At 45.1% G+C, this 20,195-nt stretch overlaps 1 protein-coding gene across 1 annotated transcript in view; it reads right to left on the bottom strand.

Annotated features, from left to right (window-relative positions):
* camk2g2 (calcium/calmodulin-dependent protein kinase (CaM kinase) II gamma 2) overlaps positions 1-20,195 on the bottom strand; it is a 400,303-nt gene that overhangs the window by 141,217 nt on the left and 238,891 nt on the right.

The following is a 20,195-nucleotide window of genomic DNA, read 5'->3' as shown; positions in this document are numbered from 1 at the left end:
AACTTTCAAAGCCGATGCAAGAGAGGACTCGGTCTCTAATCAGATCTCATAATAATTCATGGAGAAAAGAAGTGTGACCAAATCAGATCGCTGAGCATTATGTGTACTCAATGTTGGGGTGAACGATTCCACACAAACTTTTTAACTGTGTGTTTATTGGGCCATTGTTCAGGATGAGAATTTATTATTATTCATTATTTCCTCCTTCACACTTTAGAATTCCTCTCAAGGTTTATTACAATAAATAATTGAAGTTTGCCAGCATGAGCCAAAAGTAGAAACAGCTGGACTTCTTCAAAGCAGATCTGGTTGAAGGTACTACTGTCCAGTATCCCCAGTGAGGTGGAGACACTAGAAACTACAGATGCTGGAATCTGGAGCAACACACAAGATGCTGGAGGAACTCAGGGGTCCCGAAGGGTTTCGGCCCAAAACATCAACTGTCCATTTCCCTCCACAGAAGCTGCCTGAACCTGCTGAGTTCCTCCAGTGTTTTGTGTGTGGCTGTAGTTCGTGACTACACCTTGGATGCATCTGACAGAGAGCGAATATGACAAAGGTTTACCAGACATTGTGACTTGGGGGAGCTGGTGATGGGATCCATATTGGGCCCCAATATCAGCACTATCCACAGCTCACCAAATATTAAGGGTTCCAGGCTGAATTCCTCAGCAGTTTCATGAGATTCTGGATATTGGTATCTGTAGCATGATCCTGATGCTGTCTTTGATCTTGACCCTTGGAAGAGTCAGGCAATCCCCAGTAGATGAGCAGTAAGTTGGTTGCCTTCATAGAACACAGAACAGTACAGCACAGGAACAGGCCCTTCAGCCCACGATGTCTGTGTTGAACACAATGCCAAATTAAACTCATCCCTTCTGCCTGCACATGATCCTTATCTCTCCATTCCCTTCATGTTCATGTGTCTATCTAAAAGCCTCTTAAACACCACTGTCGTATCTGCTTCCACTGTTAGCCCCATCAGCCCATCTCAGGCACCTTTTCTGAAATGTGTTTCCTTCACGGCGTCTCTGGGGAAGCTTACCTCATGTGTAGAAAAAGTACCTCATTGCAAATTAAATTGGAATACATATATTACTTGTACAATGCTTAGAAAAATTACTCCATCAAACTAAAATGCAAGTTAGTGATCACCACACTGAAAAACTTGTACCTGGTAATCAGTTACTCAGTGTTTCTCCACACCCTGTGCCAGTGTGATCAAGGGAAGTCATTGATCAGCTGAGGAGCTTAGGTACCATGGATTAATCTCACTGCAAAATACTCTGAAAAATGATCCCCTCTGTAGCAAGAGATCCAAGTGAACTTTTGAAGGACATCCAGCCAGCAAACGCTCTTGGCTGAAAGCTAGTTTTATCTACTTGGATTGAAATTCCCTTAAATAATTCAAAAAAAGTACTTAAAAAGTGCTTTTTTAATTGATATTTCAGCTTCTACCTTAATTTACAAGAATGTTCCAATCTTTATTCGTCACCTGCAAAATACTTAAAGTTGTAGATTTAAAAGAAACCAATTTTGTCTCCTTCCTCATTTGCTGCCTGTAAGTACTTTTCAAAATGACAGGTTGCTCAGTCAACATCATTGTTCCTGGTCACCACGGAACCCCTGGAACAGATGCCTGACGGCAACCAACGTCAGAAGGAGATGTTCTCACCATAGGGACCGACAGGTTACTGTGGGCAGCTTGATCCCTTGTTCAGTGACAAGCAACGGCTGCATTGCTATTGACCATAGTGGCCAAACAGTTTGAAACGAGACATTTGATAAGATCAGATCTCTTTATTAGTCACACACACATTGAAACACACAGTGAAATACATCTTTTCCGTAGAGTGTTCTGGGGGCAGCCCGCAAGTGTCGCCACACTTCTGGCGCCAACATAGCATGCCCACAACTTCCTAACCCGTACGCCTTTGGAATGTGGGAGGAAACCGGAGCACCTGGAGGAAACCCACGCAGACACGGGGAGAACGTACAAACTCCTTACAGACAGCGGCCGGAATTGAACCCGGATTGCTGGTGCTGTAATACCGTTACGTTAACCGCTACACTACTGTGCCTGCAGGACATGTGCTTGAGGACTCGAGTCCTGAAATAGTCTATGATGAGCATTACATGAAGAGTAATCTCACACTCCAGTGTTGTACATTTTATCAACTTAATGTTATCAGAACTGTAAACATGAAATGGAAGTTTTCTGGTGTCAAGCAATTTTCATGGGATATAGCAGAATGATTGAAAGCAGGGTTGTGGTGGTGGGGGAGTGTTTTCTGCAGTCGTTGAGTTCTTCAGTTCAATGTCATGGTGATGCATTCTCTGCAGAGTCTGGCATTTATTTGAAGGTAAATGTCATCATATTCTCATTTCTATATTCTACAATAATGTTAAAACTCTTGTGTCAGGCATTTTAAATTTATGATAACGTAAGTATCTAACATGATGATCGAGACTTCTGTACTCAAATGTTTGAGTACTAGAGTACTCTGGTATGAAATTATTCCAAATTCCCATCGCTAACATCTCTGCTCTCAGATGGATGTAAAAAGTCGCTTGGGAGGAGAGCTGGAGACATCTTTCTGCTGCCTTGGCTCATATTTAATCTTCAATTAATGTTGCCAAAACAAAATATCTGGTCCTTACCCCACTTCTCTTCATGGGAGCTTGCTGTGCATGAACTGGCTGCTCCGTTTCTGATGTTACGACAGTGACTACACCTGTAGCAAGGTCCCAGAAGCAGCAGTAACACAATGAACAGGTCATTTGCTTCTAGTGATTGGAGTTAATGTTTAAATATTGGCTTGGACACCAGGAGGAAACTTCATTCTCTTCAAGATAGGGCCAGGAGGAGTCCTGGTTAAACGTCTCACTGGAATGACAGTACTTCTAAGAGTGCAGCACCTCCTCAGTATGGTTTACATTATGTGCTCAAGTCTCTGGAACTTGATCTACACAACAGTAGCAATTACACTTCAAACCTATTGTTGTAGGCAATGTATTTCAGAAGATTGCAATAAATCTGAAGATATGCTGAATTAGTACATGCTTTTATTTCCTTTCTCATTCCTTCATGCAGTACCTCTCCCCAGGAAAAGGTTCAATAATATTCCCCTTCATTAGACGGCGGCAACTTCTTCACACAGAGGGTGGTGGATGCATGGAACGAGCTGCCAGAGGAAGTGGTTGAGGCAGGTACATTAACAACATTTAAAAGACACTTGGACAGCTCCATGGATAGGAAAGGTTTAGAAGGATAGGGACCTGCTTAGATGGCCACCTTGGTCGGCATGGACCGATTGGGCCAAAAGGTCCTATTTCCGTGCTCTATGACTGCCAAAAGTAACAGTCAAATAGTGAAAAGACAAAAAAAAGGCAATATCCACAGCCACACATTCAGTTACACAGAAATTACAACACAGATTCAGCCCAACAGTTTGGTATTGGTATTGGTTTGCTATTGTCACTTGTACCGAGGTACAGTGAAAAACTTGTCTTGCATGCCGTTTGTACAGATCAATTCATTACACAGTGCATTGAGGTAGTACAGGGTAAAAACAATAACAGAATACAGAGTAAAGTGCCACAGCTACAGGGAAGTGCATTGCAGGTAGACAATAAGATGCAAGGTCAAACAAGGTAGATTGTGAGGTCAAGAGTCCATCTCATTGTATAAGGGAACCATTCAATAGTCTTATCACAGTGGGATAGAAGCTGTCCTTGAGCCTGGTGGTACGTGCCCTCAGGCTCCTGTATCTTCTGCCTGATGGGAGAGGGAAGAAGGGAGAATGACCCAGGTGGGTGGGGTCTTTGATTATTCTGGCTGCTTCACCAAGGCAGCGAGAGGTATAGATAGAGTCCGTGGTGGGGAGACTGGTTTCCGTGATGCGCTCGGCTGTGTCCACAACTCTCTGCAGTTTCTTGCGGTCCTGGGCAGAGCAGTTGCTGTACCAAGCCGTGATGCATCCAGATAGGATGCTTTCTCTGGTGCATCGATAAAAATTGGTGAGGGTCAAAGGGGACATGCCAAATTTCTTTAACCTCCTGAGGAAGTAGGGGCACTGTGAGCTTTCTTGGATGTGGCATCTACGTGGTTGACGCATTTGTGTAACAACCTCCTCCCACAGTTCTCGATCTCACTCACCGACTTACCCCTATATTTTGCTCTCCCTCAGATTTATCTAATTTCTGCAGCAGGTGCAACCCTCTATTTCAAAGGGTTCTCTGCAGTCCCCTGTTGAGTTTGTTACTGATCATTTATATTCACTGTTTTGGACACTTCAACAAAAGCACTTATTTTTGCTCTGTATCTTTAAGGAAAACGTTTAGAAGTCAGGGGTTTAGAGAGGGAATTTTAGAGTGAAGGTGATTGGCTGAAGCCTCGGCCATCAGAATTGAAATTCGGCATATCCTCAATGACCCTCACCGATTTTTACAGATGCACCACAGAAAGCATCGTATCCGGATGCATCACAGCTTGGTACGGCAACTGCTCTGCCCAAGATGGCAAGAAATTGCAGAGAGTTGTGAACACAGCCCAGTCCATCATGCAAACCAGTCTCCCCTCCACTGACTCTGTCTACACTTCCCGCTGCCTCGGGAAAGCAGCCAGCATAATCAAGGACCCCTCCCACCCTGAACATTCTCTCTTCTCCCTCCTGCCATCAGTCAGAAGATAGAAAAGCTTAAGAACACGTACCACCAGGCTCAAGATCAGTTTCTATCCCACTGTTATAAGACTCTGGATGGACCTCTTATACGAACTCCTTTTGTCTCAGTTAACCTCATCATGGCCCTTGCACTTTATTTGTCTACCTGCACTGCACTTTCTCTGTAACACTATATTTTGCATTCTGTTTTTTTGTTCCCTTTCGTACTACCTCGATGTACTTATGTATGGTCTGATCTATCTGGACGGTATGCAAACAAAAGCTTTTCACTATATCTCGGGGTATGTGACAATAATATACCAGTTACCAGAGATGGAACATTTAAACTCAGAGAGAGGCCTATAGCAGTGAAGATATCTTGGATGATTATGGGGCCGGTGGATATGACGGAGATAGCGAGGGGACAAGGGGATTGCAAACAAGTTTGGAGAAAATAGAAATATCAAATGAAAAGCAAAGACAAGTCTGAGAGTTACATCTGGTATTAGTGGACAAACACACCATGTGTTTGAATGGGTTAAATCCCACATTGTGTTGTGGATCAAGAAACATTGGTCACACCAGTGGACTCGATACTTGTCCGTGAGCAATGTCAACAAGTTCCCAGCCTCTGGGAGGGTGAAACACAGTTACGTTCATTTACAGGATGGTGAACGGGAGGAAGTGCACTTTAAGTAGGCTCGCTCTCTAACAGATTGACATGTGATTTAGCAGAATGATTTATGAAACTTCATATGCTTCTTCAATGACTATTTATGGTGCACTTTTGAAACAAATTTGAGGCAGAAATTCCAACAGTCCCTCTCTCTACTGGGAGATCAGATCTTTTGATACCACTATCCTCTGTGTTTTCTTCCCCAGCAGTTGCCTGGTGCACTGGAAAACAAAGTCCTTTCTTTTTCAGACTTTTAAGTGGCCTTCCTCGAATCCCTGAAGAGGGTGGTTCACTTTGCACAGCAACCATGGTAGGAGTTGCTTCACATTTCTCACGCGGCTAGACAAGGCAACAAAACAGGGCTAGATTTACGGTTCGCTTTCTTGAGCTGCCCTGTGTGTCTGTTGGCACAGCTTTCAAACTTTATAATATCAACAGGACAAATAAATGGCTCAGGGCCACTGCACTGCATATTTCTGCTGTGCCAACAAATGTACCCAAAATGTTGGCTGAACATTTTCAAGTGTGATAAACCCAATAGTAAATAAAGCGCGTCCTCTGAACTGGAAACTTCTCTGTCTGCTGTTGTTCAAATGTATTAAAGAATCAAGTCAATTCTCTTTACTGACATGTTCATAAAGCTTTAATGCTGCATTAAGAACAACTATTTCTCTACTGAGACTTACAAGAAACAAAACTAAGTAAGTTGTTCTTTTTGGTTTGTCTTCCTGTCTAAAGGTGATGACCGATACTGGGGGAAGGTCACACAGCCATCAAGGTGCCTTGATAAAGGACCTCTGGAGTATCTGAGTTTAAATGAGTGGCAAGCTGCAGTTCTACCAGCATATGTTTCAACCTCCACCTTCCTGCTTCTGTTCCTACACACAGCAGACGGGGCCTTGGTATCACACCTCTTCCAAATGACAGTACCTTTGACAGAACTGCACTCCCTCAGCACTGCCATCTGGAACACTCTGAGCTGTTTTCCATGAAACTTACATTAAGGGTTGGTTGGATTATAATCAGATGCAAAATTCTGGCCAAGTCAATTATCCTTTTGCTAACCGCTTGACTGTCCCAATCATGTATGAGACTTTTTCCCAGGGCGACAATGGCAAACACGAGGGAACATAGCTTTAAGGTGATTGGAGGAAGGTGTAAAGGGGATGTCAGGGGTAAGTTCTTTACAAAGAGAGTGGTGGGTGCGTGGAACACACTGCTGGCAGAGGTTGTGGGGGCTGATACATTAGGGGCATTAAAGAGACTCTTAGATAGACACAAGAATGATAGAAAAATAGGGGGCTATGTGGGAGGGAAGGGTTAGATTGATCTTAGAGCACGATAAAATGTCGGCACAACATTCTGGGCCGACGGGCCTGTACTGTGCTGTACTGTTCTATGTTCTATGTAGCAGTGTTGGCTTGTACTGGGAAACAGTTTAGACCAGGATTCAAGCCGAACATGCCTGTGCTCTATTACACGGGATTAACAGTGTGTGATGCATTAACCCGAAGGTGATCGGAATCAAAATCAGGTTTATTAGCAACAATTTATAATCTGACGTGTTAAGAACCAATTTGTTGTTAGATTAGGGGACCCACTTTGGAAACTGCTTCACTGGTGTCAGTAGGCAAGAGAGTGTGTCAGTGGATTGAAGGTGAAGTGTCTGTTAATCCCTGCGCGCTGATCTACACATCCTTTCTGCAAGCTTCTGCTCTGTGAAGCTGTCCAGATTTAAACAGTGGGTAAACAAAATGAGCAGGGAGTGGGGCCTTTGGCAAATAAACCTCACCCCCCCCCCTCCCCCCAACTGTAACAACGAGATTCGTTTTGGTGCCTTCCCGATGTTTTTGCATTGGCAATTCCACCTTGTAGGCAGCAGGTATTGCAAATGGCTGGGCCTCGGGTGTGCTGGTATCTTTCAGTACTAAACCCTGCAGAGAGTGGATTCAAGTCAAAAGGTGATAGCTTCTGCTCAGTGGATAGCAATCAGTTAGGTGGTCGGGAGTACAAGACCTGCTCCAGAGAACCGGAACATTATTTAGGTGCAACTACCGAAGGATTGCTGCACTTTCAAAGGTAGAGAGTTAAATAGAGACCTCACCTACTGCGAATAGGTAATAAGAAAGATCCTGAGGTACTATCCAGAAAAGCTGGAGAAACATAAGCGGATATTTATCCTTCAAGAAGAAATGGTACCACAACTAGTGCCTTTATTGTACCAAGACACCCTAAGGTACTTCACAGAAGCATCAGCAAACAAAATCTGACACCAATCTAATAAGATATTAGTGGAGATGACCAAAGCCTAGTCAAAGGATTAAGCTTTCAGGGCCAAGTTAAAGGAAGGGAGGTGGAGAGGCAGAAAGTTCAGGGAGGTAATTCCTGATCAAAATCCTTAGCAGCTGCAGGGAGAGCGGCAAGGGTTGAATGATCAGAAGTATTGGGGAAGCTCAGAGATTTCTGCAGGCTGTGGGGTTGGAAATTGCAGAGAGAAGAAGAGGTGAGATTATGGAGGGGATTGTAAACAAGCCTGAGAAGTTTAAGATCAAGATATTGCTTAACCAGAATTATCTATTACTCCGTCCTTGTTTATGGATCTTGCAGTGCAAGTGTAGCTGTCACATTACAATAGTGATCACAGTTCAAACATAGAACAGTACAGGAACAGGCCCTTCCACCACTATCCCTGGCAGCCTGTTCCAAGCACCCACCACTCTGTGTGTAAAATAACTTGCCCTGCACATCCCTTTTAAACTTACTCCCCTCACCTTAAATGCATGTCCTTTAGTACTTGACATTTCTACCATGGGAAAAAGATTCTGATTGTCTATCCTATCTATGCCTCTCATAATTTTATCTACTTCTATCGGGTTTCACCTCACCCTCTGATGCTCCAGAGAAAACAACCCAAGTTTGTCCAACCTCTCCTTATATCTGCATCCTGGTAAATCTCTTCTGAACCTTTTCTAAAGCCTCCACACCCTTCCTGTAATGGGGCGACCAAACTTGCACACAAACAATGTACTTTATTGGTTATAAAACTATGGGATATGTAGGATGCTATGGAAATGCAATTCCTCCTTTTTTAGTTCTTTGCCTGGACTGCAGTGAGTGGGACCACCGAGGGCAGATGAAGGTGATATTCCCACCTCAGTTGATCCTGGCTTCAGGAAGCAGGCCAGATATCTGTCCCACCAATGGATCAGGAGGGGGAAAAGTTCAGCACAGGACTGATTGCAAACAGTTAAGGTTGCAGAGATGGTAGAAGAGCTGCTGAGGAATAGCTGAAGAAGTATAAAACTGGGAGCTTGACAGGACATTCAATAACTCCATACAGGGAGCCCATCATACATGTCACCCAATTCATATGTGCTTAGCTCTAAATTTTCCCCAAACAATTTATCAAATTCTCCTTTTGAAAGTTCTTATTGGATGTACTTCCTCTGCCCTTTCAGGCAGCAGGCTGCAGACCACAACTGACTGCGTAAAATAATGTTTATCATCTTGCCCTGAGTTCTTCCACTAATCACTTCAAATCTGAATCACCAAGGCGCAGCCGCTCAGCTTGTGCTGCACAGAACACATCAGTGACGCAGAATTCAAGATGATTAACCTCTGAAATGGGTCTGCTTGACCCTATTGGTTTTTGCAATGAGGTAGGGAACTGTGAATCTGTCAGCTGTACAGCAGGGAAACAGGCCGTTTGGCCCACCAAGTCTGTGCTGACCATCAACCGCCCAGTTACACCAATCCTACACGCTGATCCCATTTTGTCCTCCCTACATTTCAGAACCAGAACCAGGTTTATTATCACTGACATAAGCCGTGAAATTTGTCATTTTGCGGCAGCAGTACAGTGCAAGACATAAAATTACTATAAATTACAAAAAGAAATAAATAGTGCCAAAAAAAGGAATAATGAGGTCGTGTTCATGGGTTCATGGACTGTTTGGAAATCTGACAGCAGAGGGGAAGAAGCTGCTCCTGAATCGTTGAGCGCGGGTCTTCAGGCCCCTGTACCTCCTCCCTGACGGTAGTAACGAGAAGAGGGCAGGTCCCGGGTGGTTCTATCAACTCCCTGCAGATTCTACCGCTCACCCACACACTAAGGGGCAATCTAGCCTTACTAATCCGAATATCTTTGGAATGTGTAAGGAAACTGGAGCACCCGGGGGAAACCCACACGGTCACAGGGAGAACATGCAAACTCTATACAGACAGCGCCCGAGGTCAGGCTTGAACCCTGGTCACGGGATCTCTGAGGTAGCAGCTCTGTTAGCTGCGCCATCATGCCAATCTAACAAACAGTGGCCAGCCGATTAACATAGCGGCAGTAATCCAATGAACTTGACAGGAATTACTGAGGAGCAAAATTGAGACTGAAAGCTTCTGTCTTAAACACTGCCACTTGATTCAAATTACCAAATAGGTTTAGCTTCAAGTGTCCTGGGGTCTGGCACACTGGAAAATGTATCAAGGTACCATGCAGATTTGGAGTGGGATTGAGAATTCAATCTGCTAAAGGCAATTCATTTGTCTTCTCTAAATATTAACAAGTTCTGAACATGAAACTACCAGCTAGAAGGACACGTTGTCCTGCTGCTCCTGACAGGGGAATATATCACCATCATCACTGGGTCTAAATTCTACAACACTCCGGCCAAAGCACCAGAGGAGGGCTTTCACCAAACCGACCACAGCTGTTGGAGAAGGCGGCTCACAATCACCTCCGAGGTCAATCAGGGATGGGCAAGAAGTCAAGAATGGTCACATTTCACAAGAATAAAAAAAATATACTGAAATTAAAAACAAAAGCTAAGGATAAATAGAAATGGAAAACAACAATATTAGACTAGAGAAAGAAGGGATAATGATACAAGACAACAGAAGGACACTTGCAACAGTTGCTATGACAGCTGCAAGATATTTGAGTGTTTTCTTTGCATGGAATTATCTGGATGAGTGACCTTGTGATGAAGCCTGTAGGTATCGCTCCATGACCCACTTATCATTAGCGACTTTCAACAAACCTTCCAAGTTTGTTAAGGGATTATCATCTCGCCCCAGCTCATTGCAAGCACAGCCACAGGAACTAAGAGGATATATTGTAGGAAAAAGTGAATGGGATGGGGCTCTCTGGAAAAGGGGCAGGGAGCAGTGACTTGAGAGAAGTTTTCAAGACTGAGGAAGTTAAGTGGGGTAGACACAGGGGAATCCAGAATTGAGTCTCCAATAAAATCCAAATACTTTACCCTGCTGATATTATTTAAGGGCAATTAAATGCCCTCTCTCCACCCACCCCCAGCTTCCATCAATGGCTCTTGCGGCAATCGGAGGCAGAGCCTTTGCACTTTACTTCCCACAATCTCATCACCAATCGGACCTTACAGACACGAGACGTCAGAATTTGGAGCAAAATGCAAGATGCTGGAGAGATTTAGCGGGTCAGGCAGCATCTGCGGAGGGAAATGGACAGTCGACATTTGGAGTTGAGCCCCGCCATCTGGACGGAAAGACAGAGGGGAGATAGCCGGTTTAAGGAGGTGGAGGGAAGGGGTGGAGTTAAGGGCTGGCAGGTGATAGGTGGATCCAGGTGAGGAGGAGTGATAGGCAGGTGGAAATAGTGACAGAGGCTGGGAGGTGAATATAGAACAGTACAGCATATCCCCTTCCCGGTGGGGCTGCCACAGTCTCAGACTCTCTTCCTCTCTCAGTTATTCCGTTATTGTCACTTCAGCATTTTTTTTTGCACTTCTGATTGCACAACAATCTTTGCACCATTCTGTTGTTTTTGCACTCATCGCTGTATTTATTATTACCATGTATATTATTTACTCTGTGAGCTTCACGCAAGCAAGGAATTTCATTGCACCCTGGTGTTATGACAATAAACTGATCTGAATCGTAAACCTGTGCCATCTGGTCTTAGACACCTCTGCCACAGGAAAAAGTTACTACCTAGCTATCCTATCTATGCCTTTCACAATGTTGCACCCCCTCAGCCTCCTCTGCTCCAAGGAAAACAAACCCAGCCCAACCAGTCTCTCCTCATAACTGAATCTTTCCATCCCAGACAACATCCTGGTGAATCTCCTCTGCACTCTCTCCAGAACGGTCACATCTTTCCTAGAACCAGAACTGCACACAATATTCCAGCTGTGGCCTAACCAATGTTTTATCAAGTTCTACCAAGACCTCCCTGCACATAATTTCCACGTCCTTGCTAATGAAGGAAAGCGTTCCACCAATCTATCTGCCTGTGCTGCCACCTTCCGGGATCTTGGACTTGTACCCCAAAGTCCCTTTGTTCTTCCATACTCCCTGAAGCCCTGCCATCCATGCTATGTGTTCTACTCTTCTCAGACCTCCCTAAATGCATCACCTCACACTTAACAGGATTAAATTACATTTGCCATTGCCCTGCCTACCCCACCAGCTGATCAATATCATTCTGTAGTATAAGACTATAAGATATAGAAGCAGAATTAGGCCATTCGGCCTATCAAGTCTGTTCCATCATTCAATCATAGCTTTTTTTTTCAACCCCATTCTCCTGCCTTCTCCCCGTAACCCTTAATCCCCTTACCAATCAAGAACCTATCAATCTCTGCCTTAAATACACCCAATGACTTGGCCTCCTCCACCCTCCGTGGCAACAAATTCCACAGATTCACCACCCTCTGGCTGAAGAAATTCTTTCTCATTTCAGTTTTAAAGGGATGTCCCTTTATTCTGAGGCTGTGCCCTCGGATCCTAGGCTCTCCTACTAATGGAAACATCCTCTCTACTTAGGTAGCTAACTAATTTTCTTGTCATCTGCAAACTTACCAATGGTATCTCTTACATTCACATTAATGTACACAACACTATGGGTACCAGCACTGATCCCTGTGGTACACTGCTGGTCAGAGAATCACACATCACAGTCTCTTGCTGTTGTTCTATTCTATGGCAGTGAAAGGTGCTCTAAAAATCCAAGTCCTTGCTTCCGTTCTCTTGCTTTTATCAGATCTCCCCCCACAACCTTAGTGAAGGTTTATGAAGCAGGACGTTTATCCGGAATGCTTTTATCCGACTCGGCATGTGTACTTGTGGTTAGTGAGGCAGTGATCTGCATAGCCCACTTTCATCAGGACACACAGCTGCCAGCCGAACAAATAACTGGCAAAGATTACAAATCCTCTTGGCCCCTGAAAATTACCATCCAGTGTTAGCTGACTGGATCAGCCCACAAAACAGAAAGCCAGAACACAAGTGATGGGAGCACTTAGTGCAAGAGCAGTTTATTACAAGGACAGTCTCCAAGAAAGACTTTGCAAGAACCATCATAAAAAATTAAACAGGCAAATGCTCAGAGCAGATTAAGTTGCTCTGATTACTCCAAGTTCATTTCAGGGCATTCTTTTCAGGGTTCAGTAATCAGGTAGATGGCTTCATCTGTTTTTATGTATTATTCAGAAGCCAGTAATGGCATTTGTTGATTTGGTAAGAAGGAGTTTGAGCTTATCGAGTCCTGTTTACCCAACAGCTCGCGGTTAAGCACACCTTGGTTTTGAAAATTGTCGTTCAAGTCTTCAAGTCCTTCCGTGGTCTCGCCCGTCCCCATCTCTGGAATCCCCTCCAGCTCTATAACCCTCAGAGACTGACCCAGAACTTAAGACCAGCGACATAAATCCTGTGGCTACAAGGGTAGGTCAGAGGCTGAGTGTCGTGTGACGAGCTATCACACTTCCCGACAATGCAAAGCCTTACAAGGCACATCCACAGAGTAATGGAATACTCTCCACTTACCTGTCTGGGTGTAGCTCCAGTAACTCCAAAGAAGCTTGACACCTTCCTGAACATAACAGCCCACTCGATTGGTATTGCATGAACTCTTAATCTCCCAATCTACTTTATCACGGCCCTTGCACTTTATTTGTCCACCTGCACGGCACTTTCTCTGTAAGTGTAACACTATATTCTGCATTCTGTTTCTTTTACTCCCTCGATGTATTTATGTTTGGAATGATCGGTCTGGATGGCACACAATACAAAAGCTTTTCACTGTATCTCGGTACATGTGACAATGATTGTCAACCAAACCAACTATCGTAAACATTCCCTCGCTCCACTACACAGTGGCTGCAGTGCATGTCTTTCACAGAACGCACTGCAGTTACTTACCCAGGCTATTCAGACAGCAGGTCCCAAACCCATGACGTCTGCTGTGTAGGAGAACAAGGGTCAAAGGAACATTGAAACACCACCTCTTGCAGGTTCCTCTCAATATCATCCACCAACCTGACTTGGAAATATATTGCTGCTCCTTCATTGTATCTGGATCTAAATCTTGGATCTCCCATGACAAAAGCACCAAGGGAGAATCTTCACCAGAAGGAGTGCAGCCAATCGTTCTCCAGTGCCTCCTGGAGGCTGAGGGGAGACCTGATAGAAGTTTATAAGATTATGAGAGGCATAGATAGACAGACCTTTTCTCTAGGGCCGAAATGTCTGATACTAGAGGGCATCCATTTAAGGTGCGAGGGGGTAAGTTCAAAGGAGATGTGTAGGGCAAGTTTTTTTTTTACAGAGATAAGATAAGATTTCTTTATTAGTCACATGTACATCAAAACACACAGTGAAATGCATCTTTTGCGTAGAGTGTTCTGGGGGCGCAGCCTGCAAGTGTTGCCATGCTTCCGGTGCCAACATAGCATGCCCACAACTTCCTAACCCGCACGTCTTTGGAATGTGGGAGGCAACCAGAGCACCCGGAGGAAACCCACGCAGACACACGGGCAGAATGTACAAACTCCTCACAGACAGCAGCGGGGATTTAACCCGGGCCGCTGGCGCTGTAAAGTGTTACGCTAACCACTACACTACCGTAGAGTGGTCGGTCCCTGGAATGCACTGCCAGGGGTGGTGGTGGAGGCAGATATGATATAGGTGTTCAAGAGGCTCTTAGATAGGCACATGGATGTGCAGGGAGTGGAGGGATATGAACATTGTGTAAGCAGAAGGGATTAGTTTAGCGTTTAATTAGGTCAGCACAACATCATGGGCTGAAGGGCCTGTTCCTGCGCTGTACTGTTCTATGTTCTATGTCAGGTAAAGATGGGAAATAAATGCAGGCTTGCCTGTGACACCTGGATCTCAGTAATGAATAAAAGAAACCTCTAATTCTGGCAGCCTGTTCATCCTTGATTTAGTAACTCCAGCAACAACATGCCTCCAGCTTAAAGGTTCTAACCTCCAGAACCCCCTCCACCTCGCTACCCCTCCGTCCCAATTAATGAAGTTGCTGCTCTTGCACCAGGTCTAACCTGGTGCAGTTTGCTCAAGCTGACTGCCCACTCTAAGTACTGAGAAGCCTCCACACCTTTGCAATTCTAGAATCCCTTGCGAATTTCAGGGTACTGTTAGTGAAGCAACCAGCAATGATTTTTACATGATAAGTCCTCAGATGAAGGTGTCGAGATCAATCTGTGCCTCTTTTTTAAGTTCATCTTGTAAAGAAGAAGACGCAGGAAGAGGATACCCCATAAGGAATTTTGCATAGACATCTGTAACCTCAACACTTTGGTGGTTTCAAACCAAGCTGTGATAAGTGCTTCCAAATAAGCTATCCTGTATCCCTGAAGGGGCACACTGTCATCACAAATTCCCCAAAATTGAAAGCCAGTTTCAAACAAGAGGTCATTGGCTCTAGTGTCTGAAATTAAAAATGATTGTATAAATGGGGAGCTTATCCATGCACTGAAGTTAATTCTCAATCTCCTTAATGCAGTAACCCTCATTACAGATACACTCAGAAAGGTTCAGTATAAAAAAGGATAATCTTTGTTTTTCCTGGGTTTAATGAAACTACTTTTCCAAACTCCGAACCAAACATCTGGGGATACAGGAGTTCTCATTTGGAAGCGCCTATCACACTTGGTTTGAAGCCACCAAAGTGTTGAGGTGTCAGACTTGTGGGCCAATTCTCCGTCTTCCTTCCTCTACAAAATGAACTTAAAAAGAGACACATCGATGCACAAATCTGCCCCTGCGATGTTCTGGGAGAAATATTACACTCTCCCCCAGATCCTGAAACAACTTACCAAAGGCAAGAGCAGAGCCAATGATAACAGGAGATCCAAAGGATGAGATGAGAAACTCACGGCCAGTTTGCCCTTTCATTTTCTCGTTTATACCACATCATAGTCATTGGCAAGGCCAGCACGTATTATCCATTCTCAAGTACCCTGTGAACAGTTTGACACCTGGGCCAGTTTAACTACACTGGTGTCAGTCTGGGGTTACATAAACCCCCGGACAGTAGAGTTTCTAGCCTGAAGTACTTTAGTGAACCAGATGGGATCTTATGACAATCCAGAAGTTCCATGATCACCTCCCAGCCTCTGTCACTATCTCCACCCTTCTCTCCCCCACCCGACCCCATCTGGCAGTCAACCTCTCCTCACCTGGATCCACATATCGCTTTTGTCAGCTCCTGGTCAAACCCTCCTCCACACCTCTTTATCCTGGCTATCTCCCCTCTGCTCTTTCAGTCCAGATGAAGGGTCTTGACCTGAAATGTCAACTGTCCACTTCCCCTCACAGATGCAGAGTTCCTCCAAGAGCTTGTTTTTGCTCCATGATCAGCATATCTGATACTAACTTTATTTATCCTGGTTTATTGTGGCCCAGCTGCCATGGAGGGGATTCGAACTCCCACCTCTGGATCAATAATCTGGCTGTTGGTCCAGTAACTTAATCTCTACACTACCAAACTACTGGTATGGTACAGCACTATTTCTGGAGCAGAGAAGTTCTCCAAGAGTGCAGGCTAACTCTTCCCTCTGACTGTTAGAACTAATCTCATACTACACCCTCTCAATCAAAACTGTCTTAAGTTACTTACTCATGGGCACACAAAGCAAATTTTAATTTGAAACTTAATTTAACATCCTCCATTCCGTGAAACCAGTGTGGAAAGTTCACAAAATGGAAAAACACTGCGATGCCCTTAAATTAACACCTATCATTACAAGTGCATATACAAAGAAAATTTATAGTGGCTTCAAGCTGCTCATTTCTTTCAGCTGTAGGTTATTATGCAATAGTTCGGAGTAAGAAACAATTCCATGAGGAAATGTTGACCTAATGAACAAGTTGAGTCTGGACTTGGTTAAATGCAACTCCAGACATTAGTTGGCTGAGGCAGCTCTTGGAAAATTGCTTCCACTTTACTCTAAGTGCCTGAAATGACATCTGGGCTGCATGGGAGCTGAGACTGCAAGTTGTAAATTTGGTTCTGGCCAGACAGTAATGAGAGTTGTTTTTTTGGGTCTCAAAACTGGCAAGGACAACTCCTGTGGCAATTTCAGGCAGTATGTTGGAACTTGAAAATGGCTGCTTGCAATTAAGTGGCTGAACGCAGATTTGAAGCTGTAATTAACGAAGCGGTTGGTACCTGTTCTGGAGCAGATGGCTGTCACTAGCTCCCCACAGAGAAGAAGGGAGAGGAGCCCAAGCCATGGACTCTGTCTACACTTCTCACTGCCTCAGTAAAGAAGCCAGCATAATCAAAGACCCCACCCACCCAGACATTCTCTCTTCTGGGCAGAAGATACAAAAGCCTGAAAACAAGCTACAGGTATAGTACAGCATTATTTCTGGAGCAGAGAAGTTCTCCAAGAGTGCAGGCTAACTCTTCCCTCTGACTGTTAGAACTAATCTCATCCTAGACCCTCTCAATCAAAACCACCTTAAGCTACTCCCTCATGGGCATACAAAGCAAATCTTAATTTGAAACTTAATTTAACATCCTCCATTCCGTGAAACCAGTGTGGAAAGTTCATGAAATGGAAAAACATTGTGATGCCTTTACAGTAGCTGTGATGCCTTCAAAGAAATTCTATCTTCGGGCTGAAGATACAAAAGCCTGAAAGCACATACCACCAGGCTCAAGGACAGCTTCTATCCCATTGTTATAAGACTATTGAACGGTCCCCCAGTACGATAAGATGGACTCTTGACTTCACAATCCACCCCGTTGTGGCCTTGCACCTTATTGTCTGCCTGCACTGCACTTTCTCTGTAACTGTAACACTTTATTCTGCATCCTGTTATTGTTTTCCCTTGTACTACCTCAATGCACTGTTGTAATGAAATGATCTGTATGGGTGGCATGCAAAACAAAGTTTTTCACTGGTACATGTGACAATAATAAACCAATTTACCAAGCAGTGGCCTTTCATCTCAGAGACCGATAGAAATATCTTACTGTGCAAGACGTGAAGATGGATGATTGCCCCTCCATCCCACAACCCTACAAACGTGTGCTTGAACCCACTGGCACATAACTGATGCAAAGACAAGTCAGAAGCCATGAGGACAGTCTGTGCAGGAACTAAAATGTGGTGTCGTCATTTCTCGCACGGAATTCATAGCACAGAAAGAAGCCGTTCTGCTGGTGACATTCCTCCCCCTCAGCACACCATTTTAGTGCCTCCCCACAACACCCCCCGCCCCCGTTTTGCCCTGAAGGGCAACTTGCCTCAACTCCTCCATGTGGAAGCGAGCTCTGCATCTCTCAAAGCTCTCAGTTGGGTTTAGTAGCCATGACTCGAGGCTCTTCCTTTCACCATCCCCTGCAACTGGAAACATGGTGCTGCTGTTGGTCCGACCAGTAACTCCACGAAGGTGAGAGGTTGGGGGTGTTACTCCAGAACAACTTCCCATGTCCCCTTCATTGTGATAGTGACTGGTAGTGCTGAGACCCCAGGACTGAAACAGACCAGCTGCATAAATCGGTTGTTATAGAGTTATACAGCATGGGAAAAGGCTGGTTGGCCCACCATGTCTGTGGCAACCATTAAGCATCTATTCACACTGTTCTGCACTGATCCCATTTTATTCTCCCCACATTCTCTTCAACTTCTCCTCGATTCTACCGTTCGCCTGCACACAAGGGACAATTTTCAGCAGCCAATTAATCTCCCTACCTGCACAACGCAAAACAATGTTTTTCAATGTACGTCGGTACACGTGACAATAATAAACCAACTTACCAAACTTTGGGATATGGGAGGAAACGGGAGCACCCAGTAGAAACTCATACGGTCACCGGGAGAACATGTCAACTCCGCACAGACAGCACTGGAGGTCAGGATTGAACTCAGGTCGTGCACCTCTGTGCCTTCCTCATTTCCCAAGAAAATGGATCCAGTTTGTTCCTCTATTGAGCCTCCTGACATCTCGTTGTGATCAAAAAAACTCTCAAACAATAGTAGCTTGCATTAGCTGCATCTCTGCTTCCTCAGGAGGCTAAAGAAATTCAGCATGTCCCCGTTGACCCTCACCAAATCTTACCGATGCACCATAGAAAGCATCCTATCTGGATGTATCACAGCTTGGTATGGCAACTGCTCTGCAAGAAATTGCAGAGGGTTGTGAACGCAGCCCAGTCCATCATGAAAACCAGCCTCCCCTCCGTTGACTCCGTCTACACTTCCCGCTGCCTTGGGAAAGCAGCCGACATAAGCAAAGACCCCTCCCACCCCAGTCATTCTCTCTTCTCCCCCCTCCCATCGGGCAGAAGATACAAAAACTTATAAACACGTACCACCACGTTCAAGGACAACTTCAATCTCGCCGTTATCAGACACTTGAATGACCTCTTGTACGATAAAGACAAACTTTTGATCTCTCAATCTACCCCATCATGGCCCCTGCACCTTATGGAACGATCTGTCTGGATGGCATGCAAACAACAGCTTTTCACCTTATCTCAGTACAAGTGACAATAATAAACCAACTACCAATTACTGCTCCTGGGGGCCACTACCTATTCCAGGCAGTTCAAGCTCCACTTGTGATTTGACACCATCAGGTCCCCTGCACCAGACTGCTCACTCCTAATTACTTTGTCTGTTTCAGACTTCCAGGCTTGGCAAAGTATGTGCACAAGTCTCAGACCAGCAGAACAGCTGCCTACCAAGCTGCCAATAATGATCTCCACACCATTCTCTATGAGACAAGTCATATACTTATTGGAACACTTTGCTGTGTTAAATATGCTACATGACAGCATGTTACCATTTAACTCAAGGGCTTGCTGGTGGTGGTGTGACTGCAGTGTGGAGGTGATCAGCAGTTGGGGTGTGGCCCCTGAGGTGAGCAAGAAGCAGCAGTGGGTGGGTGGGTGGGTGGTTTTCTCTGGGAACACGTGTATCCAGCAGCTGGAGATTGGGCAGAGGGGGATTGCAGGGGTCGGAGAGTGAGGGGAATCGAGAGGGAAGGGATTAAAAGGAATGGAGCCGCGTGGAGGAGAGAGAGCAGATCGAGGTGGAAATGGTACAAGGGAGTGGGGCAGAGGAAAAGGTTGTGGGCAGGATTGTGCACGCGAGGGAAAGCGTGTGTGCAAATGTGTACATGAGAGAGGCGTGCAAAAGCATGCCTGAGTGTGCGCGTGAAGGGCGATTATGTGTGTGCAGGAGCATGTGTGTGTGTGCGAGAGTGTGCACTGCGTGTGCAAGAGAGCATGCGAGCATGTGAGTGTGCATGAGTGTGCAAGAGAGCGTGCGTGTGCAAGAGAGCGTGCGAGCATGTGAGTGTGCATGAGTGTGCACGAGAGCGTGCATGTGCAAGAGAGCGTGCGAGCATGTGAGTGTGCATGAGTGTGCAAGAGAGTGTGCCTGTGCAAGAGAGCATATGAGTGTGCAAGACAGTGCATGTGCAAGAGAGCGTGCGAGCATGTGTGTGCAAGTGTGCATGTGCGAGGGTGTGCACTGTGTGTACAAGACAGCGTGTGAGCGTGTGTGTGCAAGCGTGAAGGAGTGCATCCATTTAAGAGAGCATGGTCATGAGAGAGTGCGTGGATG

The sequence above is a fragment of the Pristis pectinata genome, chromosome 30, assembly GCF_009764475.1.
Source record: "Pristis pectinata isolate sPriPec2 chromosome 30, sPriPec2.1.pri, whole genome shotgun sequence".
In the NCBI taxonomy this organism is placed as follows: Eukaryota; Metazoa; Chordata; class Chondrichthyes; order Rhinopristiformes; family Pristidae; genus Pristis; species Pristis pectinata.
The sequence above is the reverse complement of the archived record's forward strand: the minus strand, read 5'-3'. Positions and strand labels throughout refer to the sequence as shown.